This window comes from Humulus lupulus, chromosome 6 (genome assembly GCF_963169125.1).
Source record: "Humulus lupulus chromosome 6, drHumLupu1.1, whole genome shotgun sequence".
Lineage (NCBI taxonomy): Eukaryota > Viridiplantae > Streptophyta > Magnoliopsida > Rosales > Cannabaceae > Humulus > Humulus lupulus.
The window spans coordinates 169938096-169946950 of NC_084798.1; positions in this window are offsets into that span (position 1 = coordinate 169938096).

Below are 8855 nucleotides of genomic sequence, written 5' to 3' on the forward strand. Positions count from 1 at the left end.
ACCTCGCATCGAACGCCGACAGGTCATACTCCTTTCTCCCTAGCTTTCGGGAGTGAGGCAGTCCTTCCTGTCAAAGCAAAGGTAGCCTCGCATAGAGTCCAGGCCTATGACCAGGACCGCAATCACAAATTACTCTGCATGTCCCTCGACTTGATTGATGAAAGACGAAAAGATTCACAGCTCCAGCTCGCGCATTATCAGCAAAAGATCACTCGTTATTTCAACTCAAAGGTCAGAAAGCGTGCCTTTAGCATTGGCAACCTGGTCCTCAGAAGAGTCTTCTTAGCTAGTAAAGATCCCAAAGACGGAGTATTGGGACCGAACTGGGAAGGGCCACATCAAATAACCGAGGTCATAAAGGAAGGAACCTACAAGTTAGCTCGACTTAATGGAGAAGCAGTCCCGCGAACTTGGAACGCTATCCACTTGAAGAAATATTATCAGTGATACCTTTGTAAGGCTTAATCAGAAAGGCCATCTTTTGTTTATTAAGTAATGAGAATTAAATCTTTTTCCATTATTGTGAATATTTGTGGATGTAATCTCAAGTAACCACGAAAGACCCTTTCCTAATTACTTGGGGGGCATATGGTGCCTAGATATAACCAGGTCATCTTAAAGACTTAGAAGTTAATTCAAATCGATTGATCGATGTTTTTCTTAAAAAGCACGATATATTGATAAAGGATTAACGCGAACTAAGTCGTATCCTGGATATAACCAGGTCGTCCTAAAAAACTTGGAAGTTAATTCAAATTGATTGATCGTTGTTTTTCTTAAAAAGCACGAGATATTAATAAAGAATTAACGTGAACTAAGTTTTCAAATTAACGTCCTGGATGTAACCAGGTCCTAAAAAACTTGGAAGTTAATTCAAATTGATTGATCTTTGTTTTTCTTAAAAAGCACGAGATATTAATAAAGAATTAACGTGAACTAAGTTTTCAAATTAACGTCCTGGATGTAACCAGATCCTAAAACTTAGAAGTTAATTCAAATTGATTGATCGTTGTTTTTCTTAAAAAGCACGAGATATTAATAAAGAATTAACGTGAACTAAGTTTTTAGAGGCAAAAAGATATAAATCAATTAAAAATAAAGTTGATAAAATCAATTGTCTCGAGGTTAGAAAACCTCATAATATAAAGTTACAAAAAAAAATGCTAAGGATAAAAAAGAGGAGAAAGTTCCTAGGCCCCGCTAGGTCGCTCTGTTGAAGACACCACCTCGCGGTCCTGCTCGGTCACGGCTGGAGTTTCCCCGGTCTCGGAGGGCGCCTCTTGTTGGAGGCGAGCTTTGAACTTCCAGAGGAAAGACTCCCACGTTTCCGTCCCCAAGAAGGAAAAGTCACCCTTTGGGTTGAAGGCCCAGCAATGGTATAGCATGTTCTCCATGGAGGTGGTGGAGGTCGCCTTCTCCGCCGCAAGCGCGGCCTTCTCCGACGCAAGGGCGGCCTTAGCCTCTTCAACTTCCACCCTCGCAGGGTCTAGGGAGAGCTTGGTGGACTCGGTCTCTAGCAGCTTAGGTCGAGATGCGTCCAACTCAGCCTACGCGGTTGCCAGGGCGTCCTTGGCGTCCTGCTCCTGTTTCTTAGCAGTCGCAAGGGCGGCCAGGGCAGTCTGATGCTCGCCCCTCATATCCTCGAGCCTGGCCCTAGATCGGGATATGCTCCGGTGAAAAGCCAAAGCACCTTGCAAGACCAAAAGATAATAAGGCAACTGCCTTAGAAAAAAAACATGTGATGCATACGAGCAAGGAATACCAATGGCAAGGCCAACTTACCATGAGACCCATCCCCAGCGAAGACTCCATCACGTTCTCCGGGCTCCTTGTCTCAATCGCCCGCAGGTCCCTCCCGGTGACATTGTAATAGTAGTCCACGGTGTAGCTCTCCGCCTCATAGATTGTCCCCCGAAAGACATCAGGGATCTTCTCTAAGGCTCGGGGATTCACTGGGACGCGCACCTCGAGGGGCGTAGTCAGCGAGGTCCCGGTGGCCGCCTCCTTTTCCCGACCAAGGACGGGAGGTCGAGGTCGAGGTGGAGCCATCTCCTTTGCGGCAGGAGGGGGTGGAGGCACCTTTTCAGTGGCAGAAGGGTCTGGATTCTTTCCCTTAGCCAGGGACTTAGAGGATGTCCCAACGGTCTGCTTCGTCAACCGAAGCCTCTTCACCAGAGGCCCGGACGGAGGATTGCTCCCCTGGAACATAGCTCGTAAGTTGTCATCCCCGGCCTGCGACATCTCCTCTGTTGAAGCAAAAACAAAAAAGCATTAGAATACATGTAAAAATGTTTGTGTACAGCAACAAAAATAAAAGGGAAAACAGAGCTCAAGTATGTATGGAAAGGGATCCTACCCTCCGAGCTAGAGGAGGAATCTATGGTCACGACCACTGGCCCCGGAGGTGCAGCAGGGGAGTCTAAGATAACGACTTCGCGGGCTGGAAGAGGCTGTGGGTCTGAATCTGCCTCGGGACTAGACTCTTCTACATACTGCCTAAGACCCGGAGCTACTACACCCTCCCAGAGGGAGGGCCACGACCAAAGGTTGGTCCTGTACTCCTCAAAAAAGGCTGACCTAAAGGCTAGGGTATTATCTACGACTACAGTACCCCTAGGGCGGCTCATGTCATAACCCAGCACGAGCTGGTCAACGCATTGGAGTAGGGTTATGTCGCGGTCTGGGTCATTTCAATGGCGATGAACGGGCTGGCTGGGATTGAACCTAGCTAGCCGAAGGTCTGCGGTGGCCCTATCTAAATCCTTAAACAGATAAGGATTACCTTGGCCAGAGGGGTCGGCTACTGCCCCGGACTGGGCCCTCTCCACGTTTGCTTCTTGGGCGACCTCCAACGCCTGCTTCTGCCGTACGAGGGGCACCTCGTCCTCCTCGTCCTCTTCCTCTCCCGCGGCCTCCTCCTCGGGGATGGGTGCCATCTCGCGAGCTGGAGGGAGACCTCGCGGTCTCCTCAAGGCCAAAGTCTGGCCTGGAGAGATTAGCTTGCACGCCAGCATCGTCTCGTCGAACACGAGCTGGCGATAATTCTTTTCGCTTGGGGGCAGCCCAACCAAGGTCTCGTATTGACCCCCAAGGGTCACGGACTTGGTTGTCCTTGCGAAAATGGCTGCATGATTGTTTCTAAGTTAGGAATGAATAAAAGAGGCTAATAAACAAATCAACTTACGAGCTAAGAGTAGAAGGTACTTACGAGGGAGGTTAAAATAGTGGTGTTCGCAGTTACGAAACCCCGTGGACATGAAGAACTTGTCTTTAAAGTCGTTGGGGTGGCTGGGCAGCTCGATGACCACAGACGTGTTTGGAAAACGGGTCAGATAGTAGAACCCATCTCCTCGCCCCCGCTGCTCTGGGCTGGCCTTGAGGCAAAAGATGTAGAGGATGTCCGCCGGTGTGGGGACCTCCTATTCCTTCTTCAGGAATAAGTATTTCAGCCCCGCTAACAAACGATATGAGTTAGGGGGGAGCTGGAAAGGAGCCAGCTTCACGTAATTAAGAAAATCCACGAAGTACTAGTCCAGCGGGAGGAAGGCCCCAGCCTTGAGGTGCTCATCGCTCCAAGCGGCGTACTCCTCATCGAGTGGCGCGCAGCTCCGCTCACCTTCAAGGGGAGGTCGGGCGTCTAGGGTGCCCCTCCCTATTTCAATGTTGTGGGAAAGGAAGATTTTATTCACTTTCCACTGGTTGGTGACCTTCGAGGCGATCCTCTCGGCCTCAAAGAAAGCATCGGGCCCCACCTCGAGCTCCTGCTCCACGATTGGGCCGAAGGTGGGGATTAGGGAGTCTATGACCACCTCCTTCCCTTTGTTGGCTTGCTGGGAAGATGAGCTGCCAGCACTCTTCTTGGATGCGGTTTTCTTTGGTCCCATCTGGTCGCCTAGCGAACAAAAGAAGAAAATTTAGAAAAGGCGACCTAAGCATAAGAAAGAATCTAACGCGAAGTGTTTCCTTTACACGAGCTGAGGTAATCTCAGCCCGTGGAGAGTGAGACCACACGGTTCTATGAACACACGCCTGTGCTCCCAACGGGTCCCCGATTACTCGGAATCCGTGTGTCAGGAGGGTCAGAGTAAAAGTTTTCCTTGGAAGGAAAGTTTCAGTAGGCAAACAGTGCAAAACCGCTTGTGAAGCGTGCCCCCTAAGCTACCCGGTTTTGCACCCTAAAAACTGGTTATTTCAAACAGGCATACAAAAATTCTACCCAGAAAATTTCCCCAGAGAGTGTACCCGATGAGTCATGCTCCTAAATGGTTTTTTCTTCGGTCGATGCCCTAGGATAAAAACCTACGCCTAAAATACCAGCAACACACTGCATGCGACTACAGAAGCAATTTACCTAAGCAATAGTGAAGGAAAAAAAATTAAAAGCATGCACAAACGGAGGACTTACAGAATGTTTTGCTGTGGTGAGGCTGAAAGGGTCGTCTGGGTTGGAATCCTGCTGGGAGTGTTGGTACTGAAGTCTCGAAGGAGTTCTCATGCCTGAATTTCTGGAACGCTGGGAACAGTAACCGGAAGAAAGAGAGGGGTTTTTTTTTTAGACTGAGAAGAAAGAAGAAGATGAAGAAAATGATAAAATTTTCAAATGAACGGGTAGCCCATGCGAAAGGTGGCCACCCCTTTTATATACGTAAGAGGCCAAATGAGGAGGGTCGTTGGATTGCCTTGAGGTAGGATACGAGGATCACTACTCGAAAGGAGGAACAACGGCCGAGTATAGGCTAGGCCATTTAATGCGGTTCTCGGAAGACGTACCGTCACCAACCACGATGCTCCACGTATTCGATACCAGCGTAATGAGCGGAATATGAAGAGTCCACAAAAAAGCCTAAAGGCCCCCACTGTGGCCCCAAGTGATGTCATATGCCACGAGCAGGGGCTTGGGGGGCAAATGTACGCCCTAATTATCCACAGGCTATTAGCGAGCTGAGAGATGGAATAATTATATCAGCCACGTGGATGACACGTACCTGGAGCTGTTGTTACCAGGTCCTACCTCTTTAGCTCGAGGTAACCAAAGGCTTACTAAGATTACTAAGGGGTCGGGTCAGAAGTATGGACACCACGGGCTAAGAATACATCAAGCTCGAGGTACAAGCTTGAGTTGGCACCTCTGACCTCTTATAAAGTCAACCACGCAATGTAAACGTGGATGTATCAGACATCACGTGTCTGATATATCCCTGAATTCTCGGACACGTAGCATAAACGTGCGTGTTGAGGCACCCACGACTGGGTTGGGCCATGTGGCCCATTATCCCCCTTACCTATTGATTAGACCACACTTCATTTGTCAGGTTTTAGAAATTAATCATGAATGTCACATAAGTGACATGATGGGTAAGAAGGTCACGGGATGACCCCCTTTGCCAACCCCCAGGTGCCCTCTCCCTATAAATATGGAGACCCTGGGAGTTGCAAAGGGTTGGATTCTATTGTGTAAAGAAATACCCTGTAAAGAATATCATAAAGATAGCAATAATATTGGCTGGTGGACTAGAAGGATTTTAACCTTTGAACCACCTAAAAAGTATTCGTGTCACCATTTTATTTTAAGATCATTCATCTATTATGGTTCATTACTTAGCACTAATCCCACTCTTTATTCTGTTAATTATCTGTTGGCGAAGAACCGCGTCAACACATGGGTTAGGGTGTTAATTTATTTCAACATATACACAAAATTCCCTTTTATTTACAAAACACAACTTCACTTTTTATTAAAATTCCAGCAATTATTTTTAACCTCAAAATCACAATTCTTATTTTTAAAAACTCATATTTTCTCAAAAATATAAAAAAAAAAATGTAGGTAATTATTTGTGCAAAATATCATTTTAAGTGTGAATTAAAACACCATTTTATTCTCACAAATACAACATATCATTAAAGACATTTCTTATGCATGCATATCATTATTTCACCAAACTTATTCACCATTTATTCACAAAATGCAAGCATAAGTCATCATGAAATTCATCTTTAAATCATAACCTTCATGAAATCATTAATTTAACAATTTATAAAAGATTTAAGACAATCCTTTCTTTTAACCAAATTAACCGAGCATGTTCCTATCATGTACAAGTGAAACAAAATAAAAACATCACAACATGCACCACACCCTATAGGATGAAACCCTTATAGCCCAAAATGATCAAATCCTTTCATGTTTTAAAAAAAAATGAAAACACACCCATCATCATATTTGGTAGATCACAAATTAAAACCCTTGCATGCTTACACATAGGATCCTTAAGCCAAACCATACCTATCATCAAATCATATGAAAAACCTTAGGCAACATATCCACCACCATGCTTATGATTTAATATCAACACAAATGTTCATAATAAGAGATTTACATAATACCATAAATCAATAATCAATCCAATACAGACACATACCATGAGTATACATATAAAAAAGATTACAACAATAAGAACCAAATCAAGAATAGAGGTTCCATTACCTCCTTTGATAGAAATCAAAGAACCCAAAAATAGTTATGGTCACCCTCGTTTTGGCTAGCCTCCAACACCTTATTGTTACGACCAAATCATTAGACCATACAAATCGAAAATCTCAAATAGATCAATATTAGGCAATCAAAACACCCTTACCCTCTTGTTGGCTGAAACCCTAACAAAAATCCTTATGCTCTTGTGGGATTAGAACCTTGCACCATCAAGGACTTCCATTAAACTAGAACCAAGAAGAAGGGAAAAAGAAAATCACAAACTAAACCCATATCTTAGAGACCTCGAGCCCTTCTTCCTTTCTCTTCTTTCTTTCTCCCACGAGTTCTCTCTCTCTTTTCTTCTCCTCCCAATTTCGGCAACCAAGTAAAAGAATTTCCAAGGCTTCCATGTCCTCATATTTATAGCCTCTAGTGACCTAACCTTAAGAAGAGGACTCAAGTGTGAAAAGCAAAATTCCTATCCCACAAATTAAGCTAAATCCCACCATTCCCTCTCTTTACACCTCACCTAAACCCTTATCCTAATATGAACCAAATCAAAGATAAGCATTGTCATCTTTTCCTACAAGATGACAGCTTATATTTCTTTTATTTTCTATTTTCCTTTCTATTCTTAATAAAATAAAAAATGTTCAAGACTTACATTAAGTCTAGATTCATGATACCCTTTCCTTTTCTATGAAGGGAAAAATAAATAAATAATTAAATAAATAAAACACATTCACACACACACATTTCGGCACACACTCAAAAATGAACAAAGAAATCTATTTTAATCACATAATTTGTCACACTTAATAAAATGTAACACTAATAGTAAAACAAACAAGCTACACAATTATTCACACATTAAAATAAATAATCAAATAAACAATTAACAAATTTAAATTCACCAAAAATTCTACCAAACAATTCTAACAATTTAGTTTAAAACAAACAATTAAATAAAATAATTTCACAACACTTATCAATTAAATAAAATAAAACACAAAATTTAAATAAATAAAATAAAAAAAATTGGTGCGCTACATTTGGGATGTTAGAACCGTTCAATTTGGAAAAAACTGAAAACCAAATAGGTTGTCAGCCTCACTGGCCGCGGCCAGGACTTTTCAGTGGCCGCGGCCACTGGCTTCTGCCCCCCAGGCCACAGCCACAGGCCATTTTCAGCACAAAAAAAGTCATTTTTTCAAAACATTCCAAAACGTCCCAAATCATTTCCCACGTGATTTTGTAACATCCAAACACCTATTTGGAGTTAAAAACATGTCTCCAACAGTCATATTTCATCATGGCTTTGTGAAATCTAATCTCAAATGTGTAACATATAATACACATTAATGGGTAATATTTGGGAGTTACAAATTTGTAACTGATTTTGTAACTCCAAAATATGTCACATTTGGGCACACACATGTGTCTAATTTTTGTGACTCTCAATAATATGTTACAAGGTGTGACAAATCAAATTTTGTCACATTATTTAATCTAACATTATATTATATGAAATAATATAACATTCCCCCACTATATTAAATAATCACTTTTTGTAACACTTATTTAATCAATCAAACATTATATTAAAATATAATAAGAAACACTAGGGTTTTGGGGTTAAAGCTTTCAAATATAAAGCTTTTCTAAACACTTGGGAAGTAAGCTTTTGTGTGATTTCGGTGTTTGATGTATAGATCGAAGCTCTAAGCTATCTATGGTACCCTTAATCTTTAAGTTTATTCCATTTCAATTAGTCTTATTCTTTTCTATTATTTCAAAACCTAACTTGTTGTAATGACTTTTGGTTAGGTGTTCAATTTCTTTGAAACTTAAGGTCTTCGGTAAGTTACTATCTTGATGGTTTAGATCTTCTTTTCATCTTCTTTTCTTTAGAGGACTTATGGTTTCTTATGTTTGGTTTTAGGAGTTTTCAATCCCGCTCTTGTCTCCAATATCCCAGTTTTTGGCAAGGAAAATTAGGTAGTTTAGTTTATGATTTAGTTTGTGTTTTGTATAACCTAACATTTTAGGTACAATAAAGGGGTAAGTGTGTCTGGACCTAAGGTGTCCAATGATGTATGACGGGCTTAAGTTGTTGTCCGGTGTTTGACAGACTTTTGTCCGGGGCTTAATTGCCACCCCCTGTATAAGCACTTATCTTTTTATTATATCTGACTTGTTATTATGACTTATGACCCATAGTTACGATTATGATTATATGACTAAATCTTGTTTGTATTTTCCTTACTGGGCTTAGAAGCTCACCCCTTATGATGTTGTTGTGCAGAAAATTGATGATAGAAAGGTCAGTGGCGAGTGGGATGTAGGAGCTTCGTGATGTACTCGTTGGGACCATATAGTC